General features: G+C 39.5%; 1 protein-coding gene across 3 annotated transcripts in view; it reads left to right on the top strand.

Moving 5' to 3' along the window:
- ELMOD1 (ELMO domain containing 1) overlaps positions 376-16,401 on the top strand; it is an 87,503-nt gene continuing 71,477 nt past the window's right edge. For all 3 annotated transcript variants that reach the window (XM_018059846.1, XM_018059844.1, XM_018059845.1), the window contains exon 1: positions 376-683. The gene's annotated coding sequence lies outside the window, so the exon portion shown is untranslated. The remainder of the gene's footprint in view (positions 684-16,401) is intronic.

Genomic DNA, 16,401 nt, shown 5'->3' with positions numbered 1-16,401 from the left:
ACTTGACCGGACTGGTCTAGTAATCGGGAAAGGAGGGTACTGCTGAGGCATCCCTGCAGGTGAAGACCCCAGGCTCGGAAAGCAGGTGAGGTGTGAATGTCTGGACTGGAGAGATCTCACTTGGTAAAATAAGCTGAGCTAAAAAACAAACTTGGCGCTCTGAACAATTCTCTGAGAAGGGAGCGAGGAATACACCTTGCCTTCTGATTCCAGGATTCTTTAGGAACCCCATAGACAAGCCTCCTGAGGTTCACCATCTTCCAGCCTGTACTCCTTGCTTTCTGCCCAAGCAGCCAGGTCTGCAGATTTAACCCTTCCGCTCCAGACGCCCGCGCTCCCTCCCCCGCGACTGGGCATGCTCAGTGGCCTCCCGGGTTGTGCTTCCAGGGAAACCTCCGCACGCCCTACCCGGGGCTGCTCTCGGTTGCCTGCTCGCCGCCCGCCGCCCGGGGCCCATTCCAGCTTGCTTAGCTCCTAGCGACCCAAATTCCGGCCCTGCCCCCGCTCCGCCCGCGTCCGCAGCTAGTGCGGCAGCCGCGGCCGCCCTGGTCCAGGCTCCGCGCTGGGACCGACCTCGTCCAGCGCCGGGCGGAGCGCGCAGCCGGAGCGCTTGGGAGAACAGAGATGGAGACCCGACTGCCGCTCGCCGGGACCTGCTGAGCTTCTGCGGCTGCCGAGTTCACGTGAGTAGCGGCGTCCTGGGGCTACCCACCGCGAGCGGAGAGGAGAGGCGCGAATGCCCTTGAAGAGGAACGAGGCGGCGGCGAGGACGCGAGGCATCGCGCGAGCTGTGCAGCGTGTGGGGCACAGCAGGAATGCTGCGGGTGTGGGCAGAGGGTGTTGGAATGAAAAGTGCATAGTACCTCGGTGCAGGGGCTTCGTGTTCATTGAGGACCATCATCTGTCCCCACATCTTGCCACCCCAAATTAGCACCCGGGGGATGCAGGTAGGCAGGAGAGGCTGTTTACATCTTGGCCGGGGCGCTAATCACCTATTGACGGAACGCCGAAGGCTTTTGAGGAGACATGGTCTGCAGAGACCAAAATAGGAGCGGAGACAAGCGCGGCCGGGCCGGGCGAGTGGCCCGTCGGGATCTCGGGGCCCCTTGCCCCACTGCCTGAGGCCCCAGGGGCAGTGCAGGACTTCGGGTTGGCAAGCCGCAGAGCTGGAGGGTCACCAGCGCCCGGAACCCGGGGACCTGTCTTAGGAGCTGACGCGCGGTGCCTCCTACTACCAGGAAACCCCTCACTTATGAGAACATCTCTTTCCTAGGCAGGTAGAATTGAACAGGCGACTGGGGAGCGACGGCTGACAGAGCTATTAAAAGCAAAACAGTTAAGTGTGGTGGTGAGCTGTGCCATTGTGAGTGCCTTTCGCCCCCGTCCCCGCCCCCCAAGTGTGGGTGCTCCTATTCACCGTGTTTCCTCCCGACCTCCAAGTGGCGAGTCTGGTAACACACCTTATAAATATTTCAGGAACGACCTCGTAGGCTCGGTTGCCTCAGATCAAGTTTAATGAATATGTTTGTCAGCCTTTATGCTCTGCACAGGCAGGTAGAAGCCCCGTGCCTCAGTTTGCCAGATCTCATCCCTTTCCTATACCAACTAGGAAAAAGATACTGCCAACCCCCCGGTGAGCTTTAGATTGGTACCGTAAATTTGAGTCTGTCGTTCGGAGAGACCAGTCTTGGGCAGATATCCAAGCGTTGTTCTGCATCTCTGCAGTGTGCGTGTTGAGCCTGGAGCTTGACAAACCGGAGCTTCCAATATGGTGGAAAGCAGGTAATATGCTTATGTTGGAATAAACGTCTTAATTCATTATCATCTTAAAACACCAAGTAGTTATACAGAATTAGTCATTCTCTCCCTAGAAGTTGAATCTGAGATCTAGTTGAAATTTTGAGGAAGGCAAAATTTGTATCCTTCTACAACTGGGAGGCGTTTATCTCTCCTAAATTCTTCCATGGGAATAAGAAATGAAGGTCTTTTTCATAATCACTGTCAAGAATAATGAAAGAACACAGTAATGTAGGAAACTTTCAGGATTGGAACAAGCTGTAGGGCATCTTTCCTTACACTTTGGGTTATAACTTCCACTATAACACACACACCATTAATGCTCTACAGTGGTACTCCTTTGCTGAAGAAACCTGCTTTTTCCTCCCTTAGTGAGACTCTTGGTATATCTCTAAACAACTTGTGAGGAATTCCTCTGTTGACCAAGATTTCAAGCCTCTAAGATTTACATTATGCTGAAAGAGACAAGTCTCTTCTCTTGTAAGACCATGCACATTGAAGCTGAACAATTCGGTGTACAGATATTTTTCATTTAGAGAAGACTTTTCTAGCAAAGACCCACTGCAGTTACATCACAGGCTCCACCTCCGCCTCCCAGGCTGCTTCTCCCCAGCCTGTTAGTGAGGACAGTATGTCTCACTGTGCTTGATGAAGAAAAGGAATCCCCGAATGAAAGACATATATTTCTCATACTGTGTTTTCAAAATTAAAATTTCAAAAAAATTTTTGTTACTAATACATAAATGTAAGGACTTAATTCAGAAATATTGATAATGACTCAATATCAGCTTTCAAAGAAATCTGGGGCAACATTACAATATTCTCTGTCCTGAAATTATTGATAGATGGTATTAGAAGGGAATTCAATGAAATTAATAAAATAAGTAAAAATATTGTATAAGAAACAGCATTTCCTAAAGTATGTTACTGACTTGCTCAGAAAGTAACCCAGTATCATTAACAGACATAAAATATGGCCAGTTGAGAAGTTTGCAGAGCTCAGATACAAGCCTCCAGGTGCTCTAAAGAAGCATTCTTTGAGTCCTGTGAGAATTTTTAAAGAGTCACTGGTAAAGCTTTCAGATTTAGCAAATAAAAATATAAGCTGCTCATGAGTTAAATTTGAATTTCAGATAAACAATGAATAATTGTTTTTAGTACAAGTATATCCCGTCCACAATTTGAGGTATGCTTATACTAAAAATTGTTTTATTTGTTGTTCATTTGAAATTCAGTTTTGACTGAGCTGCCTGTATTTTATCTGGCAACTCTATACTCACTGGAAATGTTTCGGTCCTCTTTTTGGGGTCATGTGTTTTGAAAAATGAAAGTGGAGCAGAAATCATACGCTTTTGTACAGACAATCTGGGACAAGTCCAGTTATGGTTCAGGGCTGTTGAAAATAACTCATGCTTCAAAGTGAGATGCATACACATTCTGATTCACCTTGTTGTACAGCAGAAACTAACACAACATTGTAAAGCAATTATATTCCAATTAAAAAATTTTTTTAATACTTTTAAAAAGTGAACGATTGAATACTTTTAAATCGTTCAACACATCTCTGCTTGCTAGATTTAGTGAGAGGTGCCAAAAGATAACAAAGATGAGAAAGGGAAGTGGAGGTAGAGAAAGAGCTCTGTATCATAAGATATGAGACTTCCAGGGTCCACTCAAGGAGCCTAGGAAAGCCACTGAATTCTGCTTAGCAGCTCTAGTCAAAAATGATGAGCAGTTTGACAGGTCTGACCTTGAATGAGAGAGATCTTACCCTGGGAGGCAAGGAATAAAGAAATTCATGCCTTTATACCTAATGGAGTGGAGCTAGAGGTTGACGCCTCAGTCAGAGGACAAAGAAGCCTGCTGAGAACGAGGAAAATGAAAAGAGAACGCTAAATGACATTACATAGTCGGTGATGGGAATGGAAAAGGGAGCTGAAAAGGGACAAGTCCAAGGATTGGTAAACGGTACTTGGGTGATTGCATCTCACTGCATTAAAAAAAATAGTTCATTTGCCTTTTGACTAATACTTAAAGGGCTTCTTCACAGTTCTGCTAACTTCCTGGTTTCCTCAGGTTAAAAAAAAATCATCATCAAACAAATCTGGTGTATAGCATTTTAAAGTTTTGTTATTTTTATGTAAAAGATGATATTTAAATTTGATATTTGTGATACTGATCAATATTTGGTTGCTTTCGTGCAAATTCCTGAAATAAGCAGATGTTTTGGCTTTCGCAAGTCTATTGCTTCAAATAGGAAAAGATACTAAATTGCAATCATTTTCTGATTTAGTCCAGCTATCTTTTAAGGAAGCAGATTCTGATAATGGAAAAAAATGTAGATTTTACAGAAATAGAACTATATGAAAATGTCTATATGCTTATAGTACTAGAGAATACCTACTCAGAATATTTCAAGTGTAATTAATTCCAAAAACACACTGCTTATATTTGTGTCTTTGAAGACCCAGTGGGTACCTTTCACTATTGATCATTATAGGAATTTTCCAGGGAAGTTGAAATCAAACCACTATGGTCCAAGTAGAGAACAGAAAATCTCCTTTTTCTGAAGGTTCCTGTTTGCCAGTCTCAAGCAAATGATGATAGAGTGCCATTCTAGATTGCACGTCTGTCAACAGATATAGTTATCTCTAGGGACCATCTTCAGAAAAGCTTCATATGATTGAATATCCATGCAGTGCTGTGCTGTGCTTGGTAGCTCAGTCGTGTCCAACAATTTGGGACCCCATGGACTGCAGCCTGCCAGACTCCTCTGTCCATGGGGATTCTCCAGGTAAGAATGCTGGAGTGGGTTGCCATGCCCTCCTCCAGGGGATCTTCCCAGGCCAGGGATCAAACCCAGGTCTCCTGCATTGCAAGCAGATTCTTTACCATCTGAGCCACCAGACCCAGGAATGCTAGAGTGGATAGTCTGCCCCTTCTTCAGGGGATCTTCCTGACCCAGGAATCTAACCGGGGTCTCCTGCATTGCAGGCGGATGCTTTACTAGCTGAGCTACCAGGGAAGCCCTGAGTATCCATAGGTATGGTTAAATTTCTACTTTATATTACAGTAAATCAGCATATAAAATATAAACTTTAAATTACAGTAAGTTTTTTAAATCACAAAATTACTCTATGCTAAAATGCATAGTGAAGCAGTTAATTCAGGTTTTTCTTATCAAATGATTATTCCTTAAAAATAGAACAGAAAACACTCTATTTCAAGTATTTATATTGTTCCTCTTTGTAGTGTCTGGCAAACATATCCTGCCTTATAATTCTGATAGTACATGAGAAAAAGAATGATCAAAGACATATTGAAGTTGCCAAAATCTCAAAGCAATTAGACTACAGTTTCTATTTTCAGCAGGGTTTCACTTATTAAAGTGATATGACTTATTAAAGATAGCCTTACTTCAGTGATCTCTAAAGACAGCTTATGAGAACTGTCACCCAGAAAGAGCTTTAACTGAAATTGTGTGCTCAGTTCACATTCTAAGTCTTCAGTAAATAGTCTGAATTTAGAGAATCTGAAGACAGTATATTTTTGCATCCCAGGAACTTTTAGCCCTCCAGTTCATTTATGCTGACCATGAGCAAGTCTTATTTAACTTCAGTTTCTGTGCTGAAAAATGAAAAATATACACATTTCAAAAGAGAATATTGTGTCAACTCCAATCATCTTTGTCTATAAAATAAACATTAACTGTGTTCTAAGGGATAAATAACTTCAATCTCAATGTAATTAAATAATTTCTATATTGTCTGTGTACAATCTGTAATGTTTTTGATGCCATCAGAATAATTCGGAATTTGCTATGTTTGATCTTTTGCTTTTTTTTGATATAAATCGAGATGATTGTGGTAAATGTTTAAGGAGAGCTCATTAAGCCCCCTTAAAATCTGCTTCAAATAAGCTAATGACTACATATTCAAAATCTTTACATAACTTTTAAATGCAGTTTCCATTTTAATTATTGGGATTGGGACTTTGTTAATTAGAATGTGTGGTATAAGGTCTTATTTCAGCTGATATAACTCTCAGTCCTTTTTTCCCTCGTATACGTAAAGCTGCCATATGTTTAGAAGCTTTCATTCATGATAAAACTCATAACTTATTTGTACCATGGCTGCTTTTTGGTTTAGGAAATGTCATCAATGATAACATAAACTCTGTTCCCTATTTTTACATTACATTATAAATATTTTAACTGTAAATCAGTCTCTGGCATGAATTAACTATACAAGTATATTTCTTCCTTTTGCTTCAGAAGAAGAATCAAGATGCTGTACCCTTCAGTATTTGAAAGCCAGATTTTCTGAAGATTCTGTATTCTAGTAGAGCAGTTACATTTTAATTTCAGATTTTCTGTGGTCTTAGAATCCATTTAGATTAGCAAAAATCTTAAAACAGTTGTTTTTAATTGAGAAGGTTTATCACATATTCTTTAAAATGGTAAACATTTATCAAAGCTATTTTAATTAATACATATTATGCACATCATTAATCATAACAGTTGTAAATATATATTCACCCAACATAGGACCACCTAAATACATAACTTAAAACTTTGAAAGCTTACATTAATATATCTGGCATAGAAATTTGATTTCATATTCTGTCTCATGGATGATCTGTATGTAGCCCAATATGTGAACTAGTACATGAAAATCAAGATATAAAACAGAAAGATTGGATTATAGTTTTTGATGTTTTGTATCAAGTATTTCTTCTATTATGCCTTTAAATTGTAGATAACCTAGAATATTTAAAATAGAGCCAGACTCATCAAATTTTTACATCTGCACCAACCTTCTGGAATACATCTGTCAACTAGACTCTTGAGTAATCTTTGTAGATGAAATGAAAAAATGAGATCTGGGATGAGATCTAATAGCTGGATTCATCAGCTGTAACCAAAGAATGTTTTGAAGTGTGAAAGCCACATAGAAGCTTGTTTCTTTTGGCCTGCTTCAGATCTCTTCCCTTGACCTTGATATTTCTACAATTTTATCAAAGACTCAGATATACTTGGGCTTCCCAGGTGGCTCAATGGTGAAGAACTCCCCTGCCAATGCAGGAGATGCTGGAAAGATGTCTGCTAAATCCCTGGGTCAGGAAGATCCTCTGAAGGAGGAAATGGCAAGCCACTCCAGTATTCTTGCTGGGAAAATCCCATGGACAGAGGAGCCTGGCAGGCTACAGTCCATGGGTTTGCAAAGAGTCAGACGCAACTGAGTGACTGAGCACATACACACAGAGATAGACTATAACATATATCAGGTGTGTTGATAATGCAAACCTCCCAGAACTAGTGAATTTGAATGACAATCAGGGTTACACTTAATATCCCTTAGCTCAGAGCAAGAGCTGAAACAAAATTATGTGCAGAAAGAGTTGGTTTCATTTAGTTGCTAAAATTAGTTGCCTAAGGTCAGGGAGTGGAAGTCCTTCTTTAACAACAGTTTGAGTTGTAAAAGTTAGTTCACTTGAGTATTAACCAACAGTACCGAAGAAATTAATACTTTGTTTGGTTGCATTCATAGAGTCCATATGGAAAAGATAAAAAACAGACACTATGAATGCACTGTACTGAAAGTGATGCATTTTGGGCCATCTATCAGGAAATGAAGGAAGGGAATGCCTGACTCTTGTGAGCCTGGGTAGGATGTTGGCTCATATGACCTTAAAAGCACCTCCTAAATCTGATTATGCATTTTACATTGAGTTCTTAGGCACTTATATATGAATCTGCCAATATAATGGAAGTAAAGGTGTCTGTATTAGACTGGGCTCTATGTTGTCATTTTAAGCATTATTTTTGTCTACGTAACCTCTAAACCCAGTTCTCCAGCCCTTCTGGAGATTCTGCAGATTACCTTCAAATTCCTTTTCTGCTTAAGGCAGAGCTAGTTTCCATTCCTTGTGATAATAAAAAACCCTAACTGGTACAAGGCAAACAAGTCCATACTTACATTGGCATCTTAGTCAGTCACTGGGACCTACTGAGTACAAAGTACTCTGAAAGGCTCAAAAGGAAATATTGATTCATTTTCTGAGTATTTCTGTAACAAGGCATCTTGCTTGGCATTTTGTAGGAGAGGCAAGCAAAACTGGTATTAGTGCTATGAGGACAAGTAGGAGAAGGTAGGGATGCCACTGTCAGACTTTGATAAAGGCAGATATTCTTTGAATTTCTGACTCTCAAGATTGATTTAGTGTAGGGATGAAAGGTTGGGGTGAGAAAGCATGCTTTGGGGGGAAAATACATGTTTCATCAATTCTAAGAGTCAAATTGTTTTCTTCATCTTAACATTTATGAAATTAGAAAAATTAGAAAACAAGTGTGTCATGTTTTAATTGCCACCTTTTTCTCCTCAACCCATCTAACATATTTCACCAAATCTAAGATGTCATTGAATATATACTGCTACATTTTTACTATTAAGAAAAAAGGCTCTGTAAGTAATTACTAAAAAATGATGATACGTAACAGCATACTGGGGGCTCTAGAGTAGATTTAAAGAGAACTTAAGATAATTAGGTCATTACCATCTTTCTAAACTGAGACGACCCAGAGGAATGGTACAGGGAGGGAGGAGGGAGGGGGGTTCAGGATGGGGACATGTGTATACCTGTGGTGGATTCATGTTGATGTATGGCAAAACCAATACAATATTGTAAAGTAATTAACCTCCAATTAAAATAAATAAATTTATATTAAAAAAATAAAAAGTAAATAAAAAGCATTCATTTTTAAATACAAAACAAAAAGATAATTAGGCCAATCATGGAAATGTTATGAGTTAAACACCAAATTCCATTTTATTGTTCTAGTAGTCTCCCAAAGCTGTTAAAGAACAGTAGATTTATGTTATAAACAAATTCAGGCGCTAATCATTTTAGCTTTGTTTGACTATAAAATATGCCTGATTCGCAGTTTGTGATTGCACATTTATTTTTGATGACTTTTCTATTTGTACAGAAGTCAACAAAATAACATAATGGATCCTAGTATTCAACAATTATCAATTCATGATCGATGCTGTTCGATTTTTAGCCCCTACTGTCTATCCACCCAATTTTATTTTGGAGCAAATATAAGACATCATACCATACCATTTGTAAATATTTCAGTGTATATCTCTAAAACACATACTCAAAATATTGTTTCTACTTTCCTCAAAATAAAATTTATAGTTTGTAGCACCTTTTAAAATAAATTGTATGTTTATTTTAATTAGGTTTTAAGCTACCTTTTGGGGGAGGTTTTTAAAAAGGAAACCATATGAAGAATACTTCAGTGTCCACTGATTTCTTTTTAAGACATTTATATGATGCTAGTAGGTCATATCATAATCCTGCAGTAATATCTATCTTGATTTTCCACTTTGTAACTTTCTTTTGAATATGTTCTCTAGTTGAAGATTTGTTTAAAGAATATACTGCTGTTCTTGCCATTTCCAAAGCAACCTTCAGAAATGTCATATCTATTCTGTTATTATTTTTGGCCCCAAGAGGAGGATTCCTAGTTATTATATCAAATGACTTGAACTGTGTCAACATTTGTCAGCTCAAACTCTTCTACTTTCCCATTAAATATTTTCAATACATTTTAATTTGTGTCAGATTCAACAAACAACCTACAGTGTGTGATCTGGTGGCGTACTATTCTAAAGTAACTTGGTCTTTTTTAATCCATCTACTTGATGTAAGCAACTGACTAGTTCCTTGAGTCTTAGTTTCCTCTTTTTTGTTTTTTTAAAGTGTGGGTTCACAGGGTTTAAGGCCATTGGACCTCAGGAGGCTGGAAATACCACCCTATGTATGTCACATTTTTAAAAAAAAAGCTTTTGTCTTTAATCAAAGTAATACATATCATTTAAAACATCACATAATTATACAGTATTATAATGTAAAATAGACCTATTGCCCAGTCCTTCTTCATTCCACAGGTGTTTCTCAAGTATACTCACTTTAATTCTTTTAGCTTATTCTTCTGTTGTATTCCACCTTACTTTTAAATAATATGCTAATATTGCTATTTCTCAATATTTAAAAATATCATATCTACTGATTTTCTACTATGGAAGTGAAGATTTAACTTTAATACCTAACATCTTTCCCTGATATACATTCTTTTCTCTTTCCTCAGTTCTCCCATTATCTCTGTTTTTCCCTAAGAGAGTTTCACATGTATCTTGGTTTGGATGGTTTTCTGAAGGGTAAATCTGAGGACTAGTAATCTGCCTGCCACTGTTCTGGGAGCTGAATGGGAGAAGAAGGCTGGATAAATCTCACCTTTATCATGTAGACTTTCATTTAACTTCCTAATATTCAGTATAGAGCTCAGCCTCATTTCTTGTTTCTAGAAGCTCAGAACCTATTTAGCTCATCCCCTTCAAGAGTTAATCTCTTCTGATGGAATGGAGAAGGGTTATGCCTATTCTCTTTAGGTGGGGAGGAGATCTAGACCCTAACTTATCCTCATGAAAACTTTCAATCAAATTGTGTTGATTCATTCTGCATTCCCATTTTTAGATGAGTTTGGCACCCCTAACTCCTGAACATGACTGAGATTCTGTACTCTGAATTATATTGCCTTTGGGTTACTTCCCTCACTGTAGATTTAGTCAGGTAGGTGAAGTAAATTACCATTTGCTTATCTTTCAGCTTCCAGATTCTGCTGACATCTCATGTGTACTCCTATTGCCCTTAGCCTTGTGGATTTATGCTTTTTGGTTTCTTTATGTTAGTTGGATTCAGTTCAGTCTCTCAGTCGTGTCTGACTCCTTGTGACCCCGTGGACTGCAGCACGCCAGGCTTCCCTGTCCATCACTAACTTGGGAAGCTTACTCAAACTCATGTCCGTTGAGTCGGTGATCCAACCATCTCATCCTCTGTCATTCCCTTCTCCTGCCTTCAATCTTTCCCAGCATCAGGGTCTTTTCAGATAAGTCAGCTCTTCACATCAGGTGGCCACAGTATTAGAGTTTCAGCTTCAGCATCAGTCCTTCCAATGAATATTCAGGACTGATTTCCTTTAGGGCTGACTGGTTTGACCTCCTTGCAGTCCAGGGGACTCTCAAGAGTCTTCTCCAGCACCACAGTTCAAAAACATCAATTCTTCAGTGCTCAGCTTGCTTTATAGTCCAACTCGCACATCAATACATGACTACTGGAAAAACCATAGCTTTGACTACATGAACCTTTGTCGGCAGAGTAATGTCTCTGCTTTTTAATATGCTGTCTAGGTTGGTATTAGTTGGATTATGTGTTGGATTACATGTGTTTTATTTGTCATGTTTAGATGGAAGTCTATAAACATGTTTAGATGGCAAGAATACACAGAACTATACAAAAATGATCTTAATGACCCAGATAACCACAATGGTGTTATCACTCACCTGAAGCCAGACATCCTGAAATGTGAAGTCAAATGGGCCTTAGGAAGCATCACTACAGACAAAACTAGTAGAGGTGATGGATTTCCAGCTGAGCTATTTCAAATCCTAAAAGATGATGCTGTGAAAGTGCTGCACTCAATATGCCAGCAAATTTGGAAAACTCAGCAGTGACCACAGGACTGGAAAAGGTCAGTTTTCATTCCGATCCCAAAGAAAGGCAATGCCAAAGAATGTTCAAACTACCACACAATTGCACACATCTCACACACTAGCAAAGTAATGCTCAAAATTCTCCAAGCCAGGATTCAACAGTATGTGAACCGTGAACTTCCACATGTTCAAGCTGGATTTAGAAAATGCAGAGGAACCAGAGATCTAATTGCCAGCATCCGTTGGGTGATAGAGAAAGCAAGAAAATTCCAGAAAAGCATCTACTTCTGCTTTATTGATTATGCCAAAGCCTTTGACTGTGTGGATCACAACAAACTGGAAAATTCTTGAAGAGATGGGACTACCATATGACCTTACCTGCCTCCTGCGAAATCTGTATGTAGGTCAAGAAGCAACAGTGAGAACTGGACATGGAACAACAGACTGGTTCCAGATTGGCAAAGGAGTACGTCAGGGCTATATATTGTCACTCTGCTTATTTAACTTTTATGCAAAGTACATCATGCAAAATGCCAGGCTGGGTGAAGCTCAAGCTGGAGTCAAGATTGCTGGGAGAAATATCAATAACTTAGGACATGCAATTGATACCACCCTAGTGGCAGAAAGCAAAGAGGAACTAGAATCTCTTGACAAAAGTGAAAGAGGAGAGTGAAAAAGCTCAGAGATTCTATATTGACATCAGAAAGGGCAGTAAATCCCTTATGTGAGATCTGCTAGATTTTGCATTGCTTCTGGGCAGACTGTTTTACTTATTTTGAGTCTCTAGTGAACATAATAAGTGCACAGTGATGTTTATTGACTAGAATTAAGAACTGAGGTCTCTTTCTACCAATTGGCTGTCTGTCCTTGGATAAATCATTTATTGAATTTGTTTGAGGCCACACAAGGTCACTTAGGAAAGGTATAGCAGAAGAATAGGAACATTGGGGAACACCTGTACTTAAAGGGCAGGCAGAGGAAGAGTGTGAGATAGACAGAAAATCAGGAGAACATGGAAACATGGAAGCCAAAAGCAGACCTTTCAAGCAGTAGCATCACATGAAATCATACCAAATGAAGATAAGAAAATAGAGCTTGGATTAGACCATGCTCTGCCTTCAACCAAACATTTCTATACTCACTCAGTCTATGTATAGATAAATGTTTATCATTCCTGAGATGTTTATGGTCAGAGTGATCTTTGTAGTATAAGGAAGTAGTCTTGAACCCTGTGTATAGGTGAGAATGTGAATGGAATGACTGTGATAACTATGACAGGGGAAGGGAGTCAGAGCTCAGAGAGACTATGCAGTATAGAGTTGAGAGGCTGTTTTTGAGGCTAAGAAGGACATGAGTTAATCATATGTGATCACCCTATAACATATTATAGACTTAATTAACCTGATTTACCTGGAGAAGGAAATGGCAACCCGCTTCAGTATTCTTGCCTAGAGAATCCCATGGACAGAGGAGCCTGGTGGGCTACAGTCCATGGGGTCACAAAGAGTTAGACATGACTTAGTGACTATACAACAACCTGGTTTAACCTGAATAAAAATATTTGTGTCAGAGAATATGTTTTATGTTTCATCATACTGCAGATGGTGATTGTAGCCATGAAATTAAAAGATGCTTACTCCTTGTAAGGAAAGTTATGACCAACCTAGACAGCATATTAAAAAGCAGAGACATTACTTTGGCAACAAAGGTCCGTCTCGTCAAGGCTATGGTTTTTCCAGTGGTCATGTATGGATGTGAGAGTTGGACTATAAAGAAAGCTGAGCACCAAAGAATTGATGTTTTTGAACTGTGGTGTTGGAAAAGACTCTTGAGAGTCCCTTGGACTGCAAGGAGATCCAACCAGTCCATCCTAAAGGAGATCAGTCCTGGGTGTTCATTGGAAGGACTGATGTTGAAGCTGAAACTCCAGCACTTTGGCCACCTCATGCGAAGAGCTGACTCATTTGAAAAGACTCTGATGCTGGGAAAGATTGAGGGCAGGAGGAGAAGGGGACGACACAGGATGAGATGGTTGGATGGCATCACCGACTCAATGGACATGGGTTTGGGTGGACTCTGGGAGCTGGTGATGGACAGGGAGGCCTGGCATGCTGCAGTTCATGGGGTCGCAAAGAGTCGGACACGACTGAGCAACTGAACTGAACTGAAGCTTCATCAAGTTAAAGTCAGCAGGCTGGCATGTAAAATACTTGAGAAGTCTATCAAGGCTACTATTTTGCTAGAGTGCTGTGCAAACAAAAAGTAAATTCAAATTTTCTCTGCACTTAGGCCATGCCCAGCCACTTCAGAAATGCTGTTTTGGCTACAAAGGAGTAGATTAACTCAGTGCCACTTATGGAAAAACAATCCAAAGGGCTTTTCTCACCAGCAGTGTCTCAGAGTATGGTACATTGCATACCAATTATGATTTGTTCCTGTCTTTTATATAGATTTTCTAGTTAACAGTAATTAGTATATTAACAGGTATGCCTCCTTTAAAACAAAGCTAGATTTAAAAAACAAAGTAATTCTTTTTGCTTTCTATAGGAAAGATTTAGAGAAGTTATTTAATAAGCACCCAGTGAGCAGGGACTTAAATACCATTTGCAAAATGCTTTCGTCTACCACCCAAAGCCATTTTTGGTGTTTCCTCGTTAGGGGCAGATAATTAGAACTAATTGCTATTTTTGTTTCCTGTTTGGAGAACAAATAATTAAGACTAATTACTATCTTCCTTCCCATCACTTGTCCTACACAACCAGCAAGTCAGTTTGATTCTACCTTTGAATTATTTTTTACTTCTTTTTAAAACATTTTATTATTATTATTATTTTTACTTTACAATATTGTATTGGTTTTGCCATACATCAACATGAATCCACCATGGATGTACACGTGTTCCCCATCCTGGACCCCCCCTCCCACCTCCCTCCCTGTACCATCCCTCTGGGTCATCCCAGTGCACCAGCCCCAAGCATCCTGTATCCTTCATTGAACCTGGACTGGTGATTCATTTCTTATATGATATTATACATGTTTCAGTGCTATTCTCCCGAATCATCCCACCCTCTCTTTCTCCCACTGTTTGCTTCTCTTTATCACCATCTTTGGTGTGCCAGTTCAGGTCACAACCTGCCAGAATTTATCTAAACAGTCTCCTAAGTGATTCTTGACAAAATGAGCTTTTACTACAGGGGAGGATATAATAAGAATGACACAACATTAATAATAATACTAGAAATGAGTAGCAACTCATTGATTACATATTACATTTAACAATGCTATGCTTCAGTTGATTCACTTCTTAGAGCAACCCTTCTAAAGGTAGTTGTGATTTCTCTCCCCATTTAACTGAACCCCAGAGTGATTAAGCAACTTGTCTAAAGCCGTTTGGCTATTGGTGAAACTCAGACATGAATTCTGTCTCCAAAACTTGTGCTCTTAACCACCATGCATATTCTTTGCCATATTTGACAAATTTCCCTTAAATAGTAAGGATCCTTTGTAATATAAAGCTAAGTTGCCTTACCCAGAAAGGGCTTCCCCTGTGGCTCAGTGGTAAAGAATCCACCTGCAGTTCAGCAGCTGCAGGAGATTCAGGTTCAATCCTTGGAGGAGGGCATGGCAACCCACTCCAGTATTCTTGCCCGGGAAGGTCATTGGACAGAGGAACTTGGTGGATTACAGTCCATTGTGTTACATTGGACACAACTGAAGCAACACAATTTAGCACACATGCACATGTTACCCAGAATAGTACTGGCACACAAATATTCAAGAAGTTTTTGTTTTGTTTTAATAGAAAGACTCAGGAACCACTATGTACAGGTCATGAAGCTGAAGTATTATGATACTTCATTTATCCTGCATCGTTATGAATGAGTTTTTTTTTTTTTAGGTAACCCAGTTTTCTAGCTAACTGAAATTAAACCATTAAGTATAATTTTTAATTTAAATTTATTTATTTTAATTGGAGGCTAATTACTTTACAATATTGTATTGGTTTTGCCATACATCAACATGAATCCGCCATGGGTGTACACGTGTTGCCCATCCTGAACCCCAAATTTTTATAAAAATCTTTCTGAAATGTACTCCATTACTTTATTGCCTTAGTCCTATGACAATCCTAGTTTAATATTATCCTGATAACAAAAAGTATTGTTAGGAACACAAATGTTGCATATGCTATTTATTTATCATTTCCTTTGGGCTGTAGTTTTAATTACCATTTACATGCTGAGGAAACCCAAATCTTTGTATACAACTAAGATTTCTCTCCTGACCTTTCTCTCCTGACATGTATATCTACAATCCTTCTTGAGCCTGAAAATTCAAAATGAACCTAATATCCCCAGATACACCCAGACATCCAAATCTTCTTTTCCAAAATTCAGTGTCTTACTGGAAAATTCCACTGTCTACCTAGTTGCTAGCCATAAACATGGGCATAATGTTTGACTCCTCCTTTTCCTTCACTGCTGCTGCTAAGTCCCTTCAGTCATGTCTGACTCTGTGCAACCCCATAGACGGCAGCCCACCAGGCTCCACCGTCCCTGGGATTCTCCAGGCAAGAACACTCAATCAGTCAGTTAACAAAAGTTCTATTGATTTTACCTTCTAAATATCTCTCAGATCCATCACAATTTGTCTCTGTCTTTTGCCTTATCCTACCATTATTATGTTTGCCTAGATGATTGTAACAACCTTAAAAATGATGCACCTACTTATATTTCACCACAATCTATTCTCCATACTACAGTGAGTTTACATCTTTAAGACTACAACTCTGATCATGACACATTCCAGTCTATAACTTTCAGTAGTTCTTCACTGCTCATAGGATAAGTTTCAGAGGTCTTTAATATTACATAAAGTTTTCAATGACCTGATCCTTTCTTGACCATCCATATTTTGCCATCTCAGTTTTTACCTGTTCTCATTGAGCACTGCTGCTGCTGCTAAGTCGCTTCAGTCGTGTCCGACTCTGTGCAACCCCATAGATGGCAGCCCACCAGGCTTCGCCTTCCCTGGAATTCTCCAG

Source organism: Capra hircus, chromosome 15 (genome assembly GCF_001704415.2).
Source record: "Capra hircus breed San Clemente chromosome 15, ASM170441v1, whole genome shotgun sequence".
Classification (NCBI taxonomy): domain Eukaryota; kingdom Metazoa; phylum Chordata; class Mammalia; order Artiodactyla; family Bovidae; genus Capra; species Capra hircus.
This window is presented reverse-complemented; position numbering and strand designations above follow the sequence as displayed.